The sequence below is a fragment of the Phyllobates terribilis genome, unplaced genomic scaffold (genome assembly GCF_046119375.1).
Source record: "Phyllobates terribilis strain yellow unplaced genomic scaffold, ASM4611937v1 Scaffold_2__4_contigs__length_985480577, whole genome shotgun sequence".
NCBI classification, from domain to species: Eukaryota; Metazoa; Chordata; class Amphibia; order Anura; family Dendrobatidae; genus Phyllobates; species Phyllobates terribilis.
The window spans coordinates 466,061,887-466,079,192 of NW_027362762.1; the positions used below are offsets into that span (position 1 = coordinate 466,061,887).

Here is a 17,306-nt window from a genome sequence, read left to right on the forward strand (position 1 = left end):
GGTGGAGCAGGAGCCTGGCTGGGGCCTGTGGTCCGGATGGGGCCAGGTCCCGGGCCTGTGAGTGGCGTGAGCTGCTGTCCGGTGGCTGCGGCTGTGCAGCGGTGCGGCAGAGCGGTAGAGGGTGCTGCGGTGCGGCTTTCCGGTGGCCGCGGCCATCTTCATGAATCTGTGATCCACAGAAAAATGGCTGCCCGAGCTCCCCCGGCCATTTTCCTGTAGATCACTGTGCACCCACCGCCGCTCTGCCTCGCCGCCGCAGCGCTGCACATCCACTCTGCCTCGCCCCCGCACAGCCGCTCTGCCTCGCCGCCGCACCCACCGTCGTTCTGCTGCATCGGCCCTGCCGCCGCACCCACCACCGCAAGTATCTGGTAAGGTTCCGACCATAAGATGCACCCCCCATTTTCCTAAATTTGGGGGGAAAAAAGTGCATCTTACGGTCTGAAAAATACGGCAATAATAAATTAAAATCTATGAAAATGAACAAATGAAAGTCAGACATTGCTTTTCAGCCCTGCTTCCACAGAATTTATTTAAAAATTAAACTCATGAAATAGGCCTGGACAGAAATAATGGTACTCTTAACTTAATAGTTTGTGGAACAACCTTTTGAGGCAATCACTGCAATCAAACGATTCCTGTAACTGTCAATGAGACTTCTGCACCTCTCGACAGGTATTTTGGCCCACTCCTCAAGAGCAAACTGCTCCAGTGGTCTCGTATTTGAAGGCTGCCTTTTCCAGATGGCATGTTTCAGCTCTTTCCAAAGATGCTCAATAAGATTAGCTCTTAGCCATTCTTGGGTGTTTTTACCTGTGTGTTTTGGGTCATTATCCTGTTGCAAGACCCATGACCTGTGACCGAGACCAAGCTTTCTGACACGAGGCAGCACATTTCTCTCTAGAATCCCTTGATAGTCTTGAGATTTCATTGTACCCTGCACAGATTCAAGACACCCTGTGCCAGATGCAGCAAAGCAGCCCCAGAACATAACAGAGCCTCCTCTATGTTTCACAGTAGAGACAGTGTTCTTTTCTTGATATGCTTCATTTTTCCATCTGTGAACATAGAGCTGATGTGCCTTGCCAAAAACTTCCATTTTTGTCTCATCTGTCCATAGGACATTCTCCCAGAAGCTTTGTGTCTTGTCAACATGTAGTTTGGCAAATTCCAGTCTGCCTTTTTTTATGATTTTTTTTCAACAATGGTGTTCTCCTTGGTCGTCTCCCATGAAGTCCACTTTGGATCAAACAATGATGGATGGTGCGATCTGACACTGATGTTCCTTGAGCTTGAAGTTCACCTTTAATCTCTTTAGAAGTTATCCTGGGCTCTTTTGTTACCATCCGTATTATCCGTCTCTTTGATTTGTCATCAATTTTCCTCCTGCGGCCACATCCAGGGAGGTTGGCTACAGTCCCATGGATCTTAAATTTCTGAATAATATGTGCAACTATATTCACAGGAAAAATCAAGCTGCTTGGAGATGGTCTTATAACCTTTACCTTTAACATACTTGTCTATAATTTTCTTTTAATCTCCTGAGACAACTCTTTCCTTTGCTTCCTCTGGTCCATGTTGAGTGTGGTACACACCATGTCACCAAACAGCACAGTGAGTATCTGTAGCCCTATATACAGGCCCACTGACTGATTACAAGATTGTAGACACCGGTGATGCTAATTAGTGGACACAACTTGATTTAACATGTCCCTTTTGTCACATTATTTTCAGGAGTACCATCATTTCTGTCCAGGCCTATTTCATGAGTTTAATTTTTTAAAAATTCGGTGGAAGCAGGGCTGAAAAGCAATGTCTGACTTTCATTTGTTCATTTTCATAGATTTTTAATTTATTATTACTTTTGTCAGATTCAAGTTATTTCTGTGACCATTGTGGTTTTTCTTTCATTAAACGTGGGGTACCAGAATTTTGACCACGTGTGTACACAGGGTATGCAATAAATGTCTGATATATACGGGTCTCACTTTCTAGGATCAGCAAAACTCTCGAGAATGGGACACGTCTAACTCTGCTCTGAATGGAGAGGTGACCGAGCATGCAAATCTTAATCTATTTATTTCCAAAGGAGAATCAAAAATAGCATGCCATCTCTCCATTCACAGTGGCTTGAAACGGGCTCCGTTTTCGAGATAGGTGTGGGTCTACAGGTGGTATGTCATAAATGACTGAGAAGGGAATATCTACTAGATTTTACTCTTTGAATTGAAAAGGGTGAAATCTACTGTGAAAATTCTCAGCATAAATTGTCAGGCTGTGGATGTCAAATCTGCATTGCCACTCAACTTTTTACAGCGGATTCTTTCTGCAGCGTCTGGATGAGATTGAGTAAATTTTCTCCACAGTGCTGGTACTGTAATATGCAGTGGATTTTTCACACAGAGAACCTAAATGGAAAATCCACTTCATAGCCCAACCAGGTGAATATACTCATAACTTAAAAAAATAGCATTTAGTTGGTCTTCAATTCTACTTTTACATACTGTATTCATTATTCTGACACTTACGTATTGCTTTTACGTCTAATCTGAAAACCTCAGAGATGATGTTCTCCCTGTCAGAGAGGAAACATTTCCTGCTTACTACACAAAAGTAACAGCAGTTTTCTTGTAAGCAAAAGTGATGTTTGCTGATTCGCTATTATTCTCCATTTATCATTTATATTTCGATGAAAAAAGTGAAAGAAGAAAAAAAAAACTACAAGGTGTCCAAAATCTTTATATGCACCAGTATCAGTTACTGCTAACCTTATGATTCCCACACTTGACACATTATTATAGCAATACTGTAGTTTTTGTGACATGCCCTTTTATTAGCAAAATACTTTCACCCAAATGTATGTCTCTATTGTGTAACTGCTTCTTTCTTCTCCAATATCTAGTACCACTCTAACAACAGGATTTATACAGCACAAAACTCAGGAAAGTTTATTGCTGCCACAACCTTTTCCTGTGAACTCCATAGCTGTATTATCACAGCAATCATGTCATTGGGATCTGAACCAGGATTCAATGGCGTCACCTGGAAAAGGTGCTTTGGGACACCCAATGAAGGTGTGGATGTAATTGTAGGTCGACGCTGAGCAATGCCTATATAAATTTAAGATGGGTCGTCCAAAGTCGGTATTATATAAATATTAATGGGTCCTATCTATAGAGTATTCCCAAAAAGAACTTTGCGGATGATACATCAAAGTTGGTGTAAAACAGTTTAAACAGTCGCTAAATTTGCAGAGTTGTACAAAAATTCTGTGAGTTTTAGCATTTTCACGCCAGTTTCCAGCAGCTCTGCCAAGATGGGCAGAGCTAGGGGGAGTCAGAAGTGGCCAGGGCGTGACTACACATGCCCATCAACCTCATGGAAAGTGCCAGGGTTTCTTACACCAGAAATGCTATTCCAGCCTCGGACTGGAGAAACATTTTTGGCGTGGCGCAGACAACTGATGAGTTGCACTTAATTTATTAAGTGGCATGCGCTTCTTGATGATACTGAAGTATATTATTTCTGCATACTCCTGTGTAACACCTGTCTCAATAAATCAAAGCTATGTGTTTTCTGCTTTTTACCGTATTGCATTTGCTTTATTGACAAACCAAGTATGTAGATTACTGGGATATCCTAATATGTGAATAAAAGAAAAGCCCTTGGTCAATACAGCATCAATACCTTTACTGACTTTTTGGTTATATATTAGGATACATTTACACATGTGCTGCAAAAAAAACTTTTTTTCTAATGACTGCAGTTACATGAAACACACAATTTTATATGCATTTCTCTAGGACGATGGTTTAAAAACCACAATCGCATTTCTCACATGCAATTTTCAATTAACCAAAGTCAACAGAGAATTTTTGCCAAAACTTTCACCAATACATGTTGTTATTTTTTAAAAACCTTCATAAGCAGGAGCAATCACGTAACAAGGGTCCAGCCAAGTAAAATTTACCATGGTGAATCTCACTGGCATTATCAATACCAATGGACCACACATGCCCTTTACAATACATTCCCATGGTGGCAAAGGACGTTCTGCAAAAAACTCTGTGGATTTAGCTGCAAATGCTGCGCCGCTTCTACACTTTTCTCCCTACACATTGCAAACGGTGAATTCTGTTGTGATATATGCAGCAAAAATTGACAAACTGTGACAAAATTACAATCAAGATTTTTTACACATGTGTAAATCTCATGCACAAGGCTGTAATGTAATACATAGCAGAATTACCGCATGCAAATCTGCAGTGAAATTCTGCTGTGCATTCACCCCCTGGGAACATACCTTTAACATTCCATGTGAGCAGTAATGTTTAAGAAGACAGAATAGCTGCTTTTGTACCCAGGAGAACACCTTATCAATATCCTAGCCCTAATCTGGCGATCTCCACAACTGCTGCAGTAAGCCACACGCAGGAGGGCAATTTTCCCCCATTTCCGATCGGGGAAGCACTTCTGTATAGGCCATTTTTCCTTGACTTGACATAATATAAATGTTTCTGTATTTGGAATAATACAAAGACCTTACCATAAAAACTATATTAGAATGTCCTAGACTCTATGTGATACATATATCTTTGTACTGTGTTAGCAAGTAGGTATATAAAAATATTACAATTTGAAAGTCCTCAGTGGCAGATTCCTTTTAATGGCTAACTGAAAAGATGGTAACAAATAGCAAGCTTTCCAGACTACTCAGGTCTCTTCATCAGGCATAGCATGCATCCGATCCAGGCTGGGACAACAGGGTGGCTGGTAACAGGCGACAAGTAGTGTATAACAGAATTAAAAATCCCTCCATTCTTGAGAACAAACAGGATTTTTAATAGGGGTTAAGTTCCAAAGCTGTTTGTCTTTACAAGCACTTTGCAATTTTACTAATTTATGAACTCGATATAACACCTTGGAAATCTTTTATTACACAATGCACCACAGTGCCACTTGTCAACCATGCTCAGACCAAATAAACTGCAGATTTCCAATACAGAATATTTATCAGCTACCCACTGTGTAGGTCATCAATGTATGATCAACAGCGGCCCCACCGCTGGAACCACGGATTATCCTGTGTGAATGGAGTTGTAGTGCACATGTGCATCCATCGCCCATTACCTGTATATGGGACAGTCATAAATGCTATAGACAATGGAAGATTACGGCACAAGAAAGTTTCTAGTTACATTTCTTATTTAACTTTATTTAAGTTAAGTTCTTCTATAAGCAATAGCAACATTTAACACTAGGAAAATGTTTTACAATACAAGTACCATTATGGTTAATTATTCAGTAATTTTTCCATTATCATTTCTCGATCATTGTTGGAATCACTGCTGGAAAATCATTTGACCCTTTAGTAGCCACGACTCACACATTAAATGCTAAATTAAAACTCTAATAAAAAATGAGCAAAACCTAGGAGTGTAAGTTGGGAACAGACATCTTAATATTCAGGTGTAACAACAGCCGTTTGTTTGGTCCTTGCACAGAGGGGCTACCTTACTTGTGTCTATGTCTATCTATAACATGGGGAGAAACTGAATCCTTCATCATCACCAGTACTGAATGCACTGGGAAGATATATAAAAACTAGTGCTAGGTATAAGTGAATCATTGGTCCATTGCATCCAATCAGTTCAACATCTCATTTTCAAAAGGTCTTCAGAAGATGTGAGGTGCCATCTGATTGGTTATTACACACACTTTACACCCCCACCCCCCCACTAGTTTTAGTTAAATTACCCCATTTTTTCCTCTATGCCACAGGCACGTGCATGAAAGTCAGCTTTAGGGCTCGCTCACATGACCGTATAACACAGCCTTGTGCTAGCTGATAAAACATCGGATAGCACATGGACCAATGTTATATTATAGGGATTCGGCATGAAAAAAAAATTGCAGGACACTGCGAGAGGCTCTGGAATTCGAATCGCGCACACCCATACAAGTCTATGGGTGATGGTGAAACATTGGACTGCACTCAGCTGTCATGCCCGGACTCAGACAATTGAGATGGAGAAATCAAGTTCTCTGTCTTCTGCGCACCTGTGCTCCGATTCTCGGATGTCAGAGAATCGGATCACACTAAGATGACACTTGGATCAAGCTCTGACAGAGTTTGAGGCGAGTATCATTAGCATAATTGATCCAATTCTCTCGCATTATATAGTCATCGCTTGTGTGACCCCGGCCTTATAAATCTGTCAGTCTTCCACCTGTTAAACCCCTGACGATAAGCTATTATCACAAAAGGGAGATGCCAGCACCTAACCATTGCCCATGCATCATGTACAGACCGTATCTAACAAGATGTAATACAAGGTTAACTATGGATTAAATATGTATCTAAATTTGAAAAAAGCCCTCCCATTAAGTATTTTTTATCCAGCGCCGTTCTGCTCCACTTCTCTGTGACGTCAATGCACTTCAGGCTCTCTGGGTCACACTGCGCTGTGTGACATGGAAGTGACTTTTACTATGTAAGTCTATGGAGTATCTGGATGAGGCTCCATAGGCTTATATTGTAGAAGAGACTTCCAGCTCTCACATACAGCACAGTGTGACACAGAGCGTCTGCAGAACGTCACTGAGAAGTGGAGCAGAACGGCGCTGGGGGTACCATGCAGTTCACTTACTTCTGCAGGCATGACTATTCCCTCTGTAAATGCACCTCGGTCAAGCTTCTTTCAGGGATGTATTTATCTTTCCAGGATTTGAATATAAGCTCAAACAGGATACTGAGTATGTACAGATAGTTACATGAGCAGTGGAAATGGCCGTTGTCATTAGCAAAGACTTATGAATACGACACAAGTCCCACTTTGGAGATAAAAACTTTAGAATTTAAAATTATTGGATTCGTTTTTTTGCTCAGAAATTACATCAAAGACAAGCCATCACCTCTCCAGAAATGTCTGTTTTGATAAATATTTGTATTCCCTAAAAAATAACAATTCTAGAGCACCATTTCTTATAACTCAGTGTTCTGTCATTCCTGTTAGTCCTCCTGGATAAAAAATAAATTGACAACTGGGCAGTACAATTTCCCTTGTCAATAGGCCATACTGGCGGCACCAATTAGATGCCAGAGTAAACTGAGACATGCCAACAACGCTAGCACTAGGAAGCGCACAACATGGAGTTCTAAGTAATGACGCTCCACAATTGTTATTTCATGGGGAATTCAAATATTTCATAAAACAGATACTGTATTTCGGGAGATCTGGCAGGCCTTCTTTAAATATCATTATCATTATCGGCAGTATACCACCTTAAAGGGTTTGTCCAATGCTGAAAAAAATGCTTCCTAATCTAATATACCTTCATTACCAAATGTGTTCTCCCTTTCCGTGGTGGATCAAGTGACAACAGACTCTCTGGTAATATTCAATTCCGATGATGTTCAGTCTGCGGCAGAAAAAACAGACCATCAATGGCATCATGTTTTTGGTCTAGTAGGTATACTAAGCAGATATGAATCTAACCAGGAATTAGGATACATGTAAGGCCCAATTCATGATGAGGTCATTTCCAGATTCTAGCGTAACACACCTTTAAATCTTGCACAAAAATGTATTGGCTTTTGGTGCTTTTACACCAGTCTCAGCCAGCTACACCCAAATAGGTGGAACTGGGGCAGGATAGATCATGGTAAAGCCCACACTGCAAACTCTTCAAAATTTGCATCACTTTAGTGGCGAAAATTACACTAGAAAAGTACTACAGTCCCTGACTGGAGTAACATTTCTGGTGGCGACACAGCACTTGCAAAATGCGACTAATTCATTAAGTGGTGTAATTAATTAAGTACATATTACTACAGCCATGCCTTCATTAAAGGGGTGGTTCGGTACCTAAAACGTCCTTTCTTACTATCTATCTTAACACCCTAACCACTTTTGTAATTAAGCTAGCTTATCTTACTATATCCTAAACTTCTCCCTATATAATCCCTAAGGCCTCACTCACACGTCCATTTTGCATGTGCATGTTCTATCCGTTTTTTTTCTCGGATAGAACTCATATCCATTATAGTCTAAGGGAATGTTCACATGCCAGTGTTTTTTCACTGACTGTGTATCTGTGGAGAATTCAAGAAGACATGTCCATTTTTTTACAGCAGCACGGATGAAAAGGGTAAATACAAGTCTCTGGGTCCGTGAAAAACACATACAGCACACGGCGGATGGCATCAGTGCGTCATCCGTGTACCTTCCGTATTTAAAGTGCACCTGTCAGTAGGATTGTGCTTAGTAAACCACATACACTGTCAGGTGGGCGCCATTATACTGAGTAAAATGATACCTTTGTTGATGAAATCCATCCAGTGATTCTTTTATAACCTTCATTTTCATTTCTGCCATAATGATATGCATGTGCTCTGGTGCTCTCATTATGTATTCATGTATTCCTATCTGTGCCTTGTGCCAGGTCACTGTGCTTTCAGTGACCTGCCTACTATTTTACAAACTGACTTTGTAATTTGTGTGTCACATTGAAATTTACATTCCCCATAATGACCACGGCCAGCGCACGCGCAGTAGCATCTCGTTTGCTGAGAGGTGCTACTGCACACGCACGGGCGCCATTTTGCTTTTGGGTGTAGCAATATGGCGCTGCGCATGCGCAGTAGCATCTCTTGGCAACCGAGAAATGCTACTGCGTAAGCGCAGGCGGCGGAGGCTATATTGCTACAGGCAAATTTCTTTTTCCTCTAGCAAAATGGCGTCCGCGCGTGTGCAGTAGCTAAGCGCCGGCACCATGTTGCTGAAGGAAAAATAAATTTACCTGCAGCAATATGGCCGAGAGATGCTACTGCGCATGCGCAGCGCCATATTGCTGCACCCAAATTCTTTTTCCAAAAGCAAAATGGCCTCCCGTGCGTCCGCAGTAGCATCTCTCGGCAAACAAGATGCTACTGCGCATGCGCTGACGGCTGTGGCGGCCATTATGGGGAATGTAACTTTCAATGTGACACACAAATTACCAAGTCAGTATGTAAAATAATAGGCAGGTCACTGAAAGCACAGTGACCTGTCACAAGGCACAGATAGGAATACATGAATACATAATGAGAGCACCGGAGCACATGCATATCATTATGGCAGAAATGAAAATGAAGATTATAAAAGAACCACTGGATGGATTTCATCAACAAAGGTATCATTTTACTCAGTGTAACGGCACCCACCTGACAGTGTATATGGTTTACTAAGCACAATCCTGCTGACAGGTGCGCTTCAACATTGCAAAGTATAGGAGAAGCTTAGTAATTAATTTATTTATCCATCCGTGAAAAACACTGATGACACACTGATGGTAAAATGGACATACAAAGACGCACTGATGGTTAAAACAGACACACGGATGACACACTGATGGCAAAAACAGACATACTAATGGGAAAAACTGACGACACACAGATACAAAACACTGGTGACACCGGTACAATTTTTTTTTACGTAAAACAAGGACATGTGAATGAGGCCTAAATGTGATTTTTTTTTTTTACTACACGCCATGTGACATTTCATTTGAGAGATGTCACAAACAGGATGTCACAAGATGCCGGGTCTGCACTCACTTGCCTGCAGTGTCTATTGCCCCTCCTGGAACAGGACATCATCGGGGAAAGGGGGAAAGGGAGCGCTGAAGTTATTTACTACAGTTTCTTGCATCACTGCACTCTGAAGATATCCTGGATTCATGGTATTGGCAATAGAATCTGCAGGAGATGTTAGTGTAGTGCCGGCACTCTGCTTCTATCTACACCGCTGCTTCTAATTTTGTAAGAAGACGTCATCAGGGGGCATAGATAGAGGCAGTGAGTGACACGAGCACCGCCCCCTGATAACAATTTGTTTGAGGGTAGTGCTAGAGGCTGTTGGGTAACGCAGGAGTCACTCACACAGCTTCTATGACTCCCACCACCCATGACGATTTATTTGAGGGAGGTGCTAGAAGCTGTAGGGCGGAATTGGTGGTGAAGGTAAAAGCAGATGCCGGCGCTGCACTCACCTGTTACAGAGCGTCTATCACCATGAATCTAGGACATCTTCAGAGGGCGGCGATGCAAGAAACGGTAGTAAGTAACTGCAGCGCTACCCCTGATGACATCCTGTTCCAGGAGTGGCAATAGACATTGCAGGGAAGTGAGTGCAGCTCCAGCCTTTTGTGATGTTCCATTGGAGAATTGTCTCGAACACAACATAACAGGAAGTAAAAAAAAAAACACATCTAGGGATTAGCTAAATAGGTAGAAATGTAGGGGATTGTATAATAAAGCTTATTACAAAAGTGGTTAGTGTGTAAAGATTGATAGTTATAAAGGACTTTTTAGGTGCCAGGTGACCCCTTTTTGACTAGTGTGCAAAACATCAGTCTTTATGAATTGTAGTTTCTAATATGCCAGAAACTGATGCTGGACCGGAAGTACAGCAAGTATAGAAATGGCTGCACGGGAAGGTGCCCGGTATTAGTCCATATGATTACCCAATAAAAGATCCAGGTATTTGTGGAGAAGTCCAGTGGTGATTATTAAGCAAAAATTAGCATTTTTTATTTTTCTCTTCAGTATTTGAAAACCTTTTTAATCACCATTTACCATATATAAAACCGAATAATCCCTTTTAGATGAGATCCCTGGCCTTCTTTGTAAAAACATATCAGCACACTTATATAGGGCTACACAGCTACTAACACACCACTAATCATGGTGACAATGGCACTTCTGTCATGCGACCTTACAACTCTTGCAAAATGACAAAAAGTCCTGAAACTTTTTTTCCCCATGAGGAATACTGACATTGTGTTGTAACCATGATTCCTGTGCGTCCTCTAGATGCCACGCAGCTCCAGCCAACATTCAGCCCCATAACATATTTTATCCCAGGCTCTTAATAAATGTCTCTTAAACTAACAACTGTTCTAAAATAAGCACACGCTCAGATCTGTTGTACATGCACTCAAGTTTTCTAACACAAAATCCTTCCTTTAGACACTGACAAATATGTCTGTGAAGCTAAAAAACAGCACCACTGCATGAAACATCTCAGCCGGTTTCTCAATATGACGCAAGGTTTTTTTTAGAGCTATTAAACAGCCTTTTATATAGGTAAGTCTACCCCACTGCACTGGTGCTTAGTGTCAGTGACAATGTAAGCACTTCATGATCTCCTTGTTCTAGCATATGGCGTTTTCAATAACAATTTAAAGGGGCAGTAGTCCTAAAAGCAACTGTGTAATATAAAGAAGCTGAAAAATACAGTTTACTTTATAATATCTAAAAAATAACATAACACCTCCTATAAAGATGAGACACTTCTTTGGGTTAAGGTAACTGGCCATTTCAGCCTGTGAAGAAGTGGAGTGTAAGGTTTAGTAGACACTAAAGCATTTTGTATTTATTAGATATTATATTTATTATGCATTGTATTTATTTAAATGATATACTGGCTTGAATGATACATTTTTCCATTATTTAGAGGCTATAACACTGCACTTGGAGCATGAATACAGGAGTTTTCAGGCTGCTGTTTGTTGGGAGTTACATTATCATAAGTTATCAAGGAATCATTGTAGAGTCTGCTTCCATTTCCCACCACACATCCCTTATTGACATGCTTGTTATTGGAAGAGGAGGGAGCAGAGATATTATGTAGTCTGCCTCATCATACTTAATCTGGAGCATAGGTAATGTACAGAAGGAAGTGAAGGCGTCTGCATCCACTGTATGCATTGTCACAGCTGATCAGTTCTTCTATATGTGCTAATTATGCCCTAACATTGTGCAGAAGTTTGCCGATACAAGTTATAAATATACAGATAGTCAGGAGTATATTACTTAACTCAATTTACTGCCATTTAACTTGTTTTCATAGTAATTATACAAGTAGCTACAGGAACAGTCTACTTCATTTACACTGTTTCCATGTATAAGGTTAAAAAGTTATCTAGCTTAGACCACTCATTTCCACATATCTATTAAAAAGAGGACCTGTTACTTCTCATTACATTTGTTATATCATATAATTGTATTCAATGCTACATAACGGCTTTAGATCATATTTTCGCAAAGCTTGTCCTGTTCCTCTATTATTCCAACTAGAAATGTATGAATAGATGGAAAACCCGGGTGGCACATTTCCCCTTTTTAATGGTATACCGGTTGGCACTTGCACTGTTCGGACAAAGTCAGACTCACCCACAACTGGTAACATCCAGCTGTCAAATTAATCATAAATGTCAAGACGGAATAAAGGAGGAACGGCACAACTCAGTTATAAAAAAAGACGCTCCAGAATTGTTATGAATTAGCAATGTACATAATCCCCATCTTACTAAGGACAATTTTTGTTTTTGCAATTTCTGCAATAGCCATATGAGGGCTTGTTTAGTGCGGTACTAGTTTTGAATAACAACCATTCATATTATCATATAATGTTCTGAATAATGGGGACAACAAACTCAACTGGCATAAAAAGTTGAAAACAATGCAATTCTGACAGTGTTTTGGGGGTTTTCCTTTTTCGGTGTTCATTGTGCAGAAAAAAATGACTTGTTAACATGATTCTTCATGTCAGTATAAATATAGCAATACCAAATTGTGAAACTTTTTTGTTTGTTTTTTAACTTTAGTGGTTAAAAAAATTCTGAACTTTGTAAAACGTTTTCTGTCAATGGAGCACTTGTTTTTTTTGCATGGAGAGCTGTTGTTTGTATTGGCACAATGTTTGGGTATGTACGAAATTTTGCTTTTTATTGCATATTTTGGAGGAAGATGTAGTGACCAAAAAACAGCAATTCTGGAGTTTTTTTTTTTTTTTCTTTATACTGTTTACCATAATGCTTAATTATTTTATACTTTCATAGACAGGATACAGTGATCCCAAAGATGTTCATTATTTTATGTTTTTATTTTTTGGATTAGGAAAAGGGAGGTGATACAAATTGATATGCGTTTATTATCATGTTCATATTTTTTTTAGATTTGTACAAACTTGTGCGATTACTTGTTATTTAGTGGACTAGTTCAGTATTGCAGAATATAGTAAATACAAATTACAATCTCCTAAGAAGCCCAGCTGCAGGAAGTACCGGTACACAAATTGCAGTGAAGGGTCTTCAATAGATCCCCTGCTGACATGGCAATACAGCAGTACCCTGCAATAGCATTGTGGAGGGGGAGTCGATGGGAGCCAGAATGGACAACCCACCAGCACCTCACCACCTAAATGCAACTGCCATAGATAACACAGCCGCCACCTGCCCTGTATTAGGCAGGCTCAACTCCTGAGTTCAGTCCATAAACTAGCACCCAACATTTAACGTACATGTCCGTCACAAGTCAGGAAGTGGTTAAACAAACATGTCAGTGGACAGCAGAAAGCTTTAATTCTGACTTCTTTCCATTAGATGGACATCCACTAAACGGTTGCTCTGTGGAATTGAAGCACTGTAACACTGGGGTCCTGGATTAAAATCCAGTTAAAGTGAATACGTCAGCAGGTTTTTGCTATGTAATCTGACAGAAACATGATGTAGGGACAGATACTCTGATTCCAGCAATGTATCACTTAGTTTATGATAGAATCGCAGTTTTCTCTGAAGCAGATCTAGCAGCGCTCAGAATGCTGAGCTGTATATAACCCTGCCAACATCACTGATTGGTAGGTTTTTTGTACAATGTATAGTGACAAAAAGCTGCTAATCAGTGATGAGGGCATAGTTGGACTATGAGGCACAAGGCCAGTTGTCCTGTAGTGATAATCTCCTGCTGATAAAACACTGATTGTATTGAAGCAGCTAAACACAAACCAGTAAGTGATATATCCCTGGAGTCAGAGTCTCTGCCCCTACATTATAGTTCTCTCAGTTTACACTACAAAACCCAGATTCCCTGTATTTCCATGGAATTTATATGTTCTCAATGTGCTTAAGTAAATTTCCTCTGGGTTTTCTGGTTTCTTCTTACACTCAAAAAAACATGATGGGCAATACAGGAACTGATCAGAGTGATGACAATCTCTGTGCTACACTAAGGAATATGTTTGTGCAATATAAACAAGAACTAAAATAAATAATGGGTGAAGTATAATGCTTGCTTGCAGGACAAAGGAGAGATTCTGCTTAACTCGTTTAATCATAAAGTTTGTACAAAGTAAAGTGATATTGAAGGACGGTCTAGTTTAGACATTTTTCGCCTGGGGAGACCATGACAAGGTGCGAAGTGCAATCAATGACTTTGCGTTGTTCTCAAGTACTCCAGACGTGCTGGGTGTTAGTCTTGGCTTATGAAGGGGGGTACGCAGTGAGGGATCTCTTAATAGGGAATGTAAGAAATATACAGTATCACATGTCTGACGCAGGAGCTGAAGAGACATTTTATTCTAAACTATGAGATGCTGAGAAACATTATAAATAAACATAAGTAAAAGTCTGCCGAAAATACAGAAATGCGGCTGACCTACTCTCTGATGGTTCCCAGGGGCTTATAGTAGAGCCCTGAAGGCTCTACTATACGCGAAGGAGTCTCCTCAGCCCTGACTTGTTATTCCAAGTCCTCCATATTAATGCAGTATTCTAATGACTAGCAACGGTGTCATTTGGCTACGACATGCCATCCATATCTGATAGCTGAACCCTCCTCTGGACTCAAACTCTACAACCTCCAGTAATGCTCAGGATAAAGACGCTGCCTCATCAGCTCTTCTCCTATATAGATCTCCTTCCACCTGAGACGGTGGATGTCCCAGCAGCCAGATCCTGGTCACCGGCCGGACATTGATGGCATACACAGTGACACCTCATTGACACGAGCTGCCGATCTACTTCCACCTGAGACTGTGGATGTCCCAGCAGCCAGATCCTGGTCATCGCCCAGACATTGATGGCATACAAGGTGACATCTCATTGACACGAGCTGCCGATCTACTACCACCTGAGACTGTGGATGTCCCAGCAGCCAGATCCTGGCCATCGCCCGGACATTGATGGCATACAAGGTGACATCTCATTGACACGAGCTGCCGATCTACTTCCACCTGAGACTGTGGATGTCCCAGCAGCCAGATCCTGGCCATCGCCTGGACAATGATGGCATACAAGGTGACACCTCATTGACACGAGCTGCCGATCTACTTCCACCTGAGACTGTGGATGTCCCAGCAGCCAGATCCTGGTCATCGCCCGGACATTGATGGCATACAAGGTGACATCTCATTGACACGAGCTGCCGATCTACTACCACCTGAGACTGTGGATGTCCCAGCAGCCAGATCCTGGTCACCGCCTGGACAATGATGGCATATATGGTGACACCTCATTGAGACAAGCTGCCAGAATGTCATTAAAAAGTGGTTTTCTGGTGTGTGGATGCTTGGTATGCAAAGCAAATTATTTATTTATTGTTTATATACATAATAAATGTAAAAATTAGCTGCTGTAACATTTTCCACTACTGGAATTTGTAGAACACAGATAATAGGAATGCCTTCTTGGTTGCTATAGTAATCCTTAAAGGGACAGCAAATCAAAGTAATGTTTTCTTTTCACGCGCAGTAAAAGTTGCCACCAGGACTATAATATTGATAGCCTTTCTCTAGAAAAGACGACTGATATATGTAAAATTAGGCAGGATCCGACTCTCAGCACCTCCGACAACCAGCTGTTTAAATGGGACAACACTTTTAGTAACAGTTATACTGGGAATTAAAGTTTACTACAGCTCTATTTCTTTCTAGTAAATGGCACTGAGCTCTAAAGGGGTTGTCACCTTTAGAAAATCCAGCTCCCTGGGTGCAGTTTGTTAAAAAATGCTTTACTCACTCTCCTCAGGTCCAGTGCTAAGTCTCTGCCGCTGCTCCATGTGTGTTATTGTCTGCAGCGCTGATGTCACATCCAGAGCGCACCAGCCAATCAGTGAGCTCAGCGACGCTGTCCAAGTTCACAACACGACCCGGTCAGAGCTGCTAAGCTCACTGAATGGCTGCAGTGCTGCCGATGTGGCATCAGTGCTGCAGACAATAGCACACAAGGAAGCAGCAGTGGAGACTCACTTCTGGACCTGGGGATGGTGAATAAAGCATAGTTTCTTTTATAACAAACTGCAGCTGGAGGACAGAGATATTTCAAAATGGGACAACACAAAAGTTACTAAAAGCACACAGCTGTACCCAGTAATCAATGAAGGAAAGCGCCAAGACCACTTTAACCTGGACCCTCACCAATCTAATATTGATGCCATATTATGATTGTAGAATCCTGGAGAACCCCTTTAAATATCGTGCCCTGTAAGCAACCTGGGCAGAGGCTGGCAATCTGCACCCACCCATTATCACCTACCCATTCTGCACCTACCCATTATACCAGGGAAGGCTTGCTCTATGGAAGTGCCAGGGAAGTGCTTGCTCCATAGCAGTGCCAGGAGAGGCTTGCTCCATAGCAGTGCCAGAGAAGGCTTGCTCCATAGCAGTGCCAGAGAAGGCTTGCTCCATAGCAGTGCCAGAGAAGGCTTGCTCCATAGCAGTGCCAGAGAAGGCTTGCTCCATAGCAGTGCCAGCGAAGGCTTGCTCCATGGCAGTGCCAGCGAAGGCTTGCTCCATGGCAGTGCCAGGGAAGGCTTGCTCCATGGCAGTGCCAGGGAAGGCTTGCTCCATGGCAGTGCCAGGGAAGGCTTGCTCCATGGCAGTGCCAGGGAAGGCTTGCTCCATGGCAGTGCCAGGGAAGGCTTGCTCCATGGCAGTGCCAGGGGAGGCTTGCTCCATAGCAGTGCCAGGGGAGGCTTGCTCCATAGCAGTGCCAGGGAAGGCTTGCTCCATAGCAGTGCCAGGGAAGGCTTGCTCCATAGCAGTGCCAGGGAAGGCTTGCTCCATAGCAGTGCCAGGGAAGGCTTGCTCCATAGCAGTGCCAGGGAAGGCTTGCTCCATAGCAGTGCCAGGGAAGGCTTGCTCCATAGCAGTGCCAGGGGAGGCTTGCTCCATAGCAGTGCCAGGGGAGGCTTGCTCCATAGCAGTGCCAGGGGAGGCTTGCTCCATAGCAGTGCCAGGGGAGGCTTGCTCCATAGCAGTGCCAGGGGAGGCTTGCTCCATAGCAGTGCCAGGGGAGGCTTGCTCCATAGCAGTGCCAGGGGAGGCTTGCTCCATAGCAGTGCCAGGGGAGGCTTGCTCCATAGCAGTGCCAGGGAAGGCTTGCTCCATAGCAGTGCCAGGGAAGGCTTGCTCCATAGCAGTGCCAGGGAAGGCTTGCTCCATAGCAGTGCCAGGGGAGGCTTGCTCCATAGCAGTGCCAGGGAA

The 17,306-nt window shown here is 42.2% G+C and overlaps 1 protein-coding gene across 3 annotated transcripts in view; it reads right to left on the reverse strand.

Moving 5' to 3' along the window:
• Positions 1-17,306, reverse strand: part of KCNQ4 (potassium voltage-gated channel subfamily Q member 4) — a 313,669-nt gene that overhangs the window by 295,553 nt on the left and 810 nt on the right. The gene's annotated exons all lie outside the window — the stretch shown is intronic.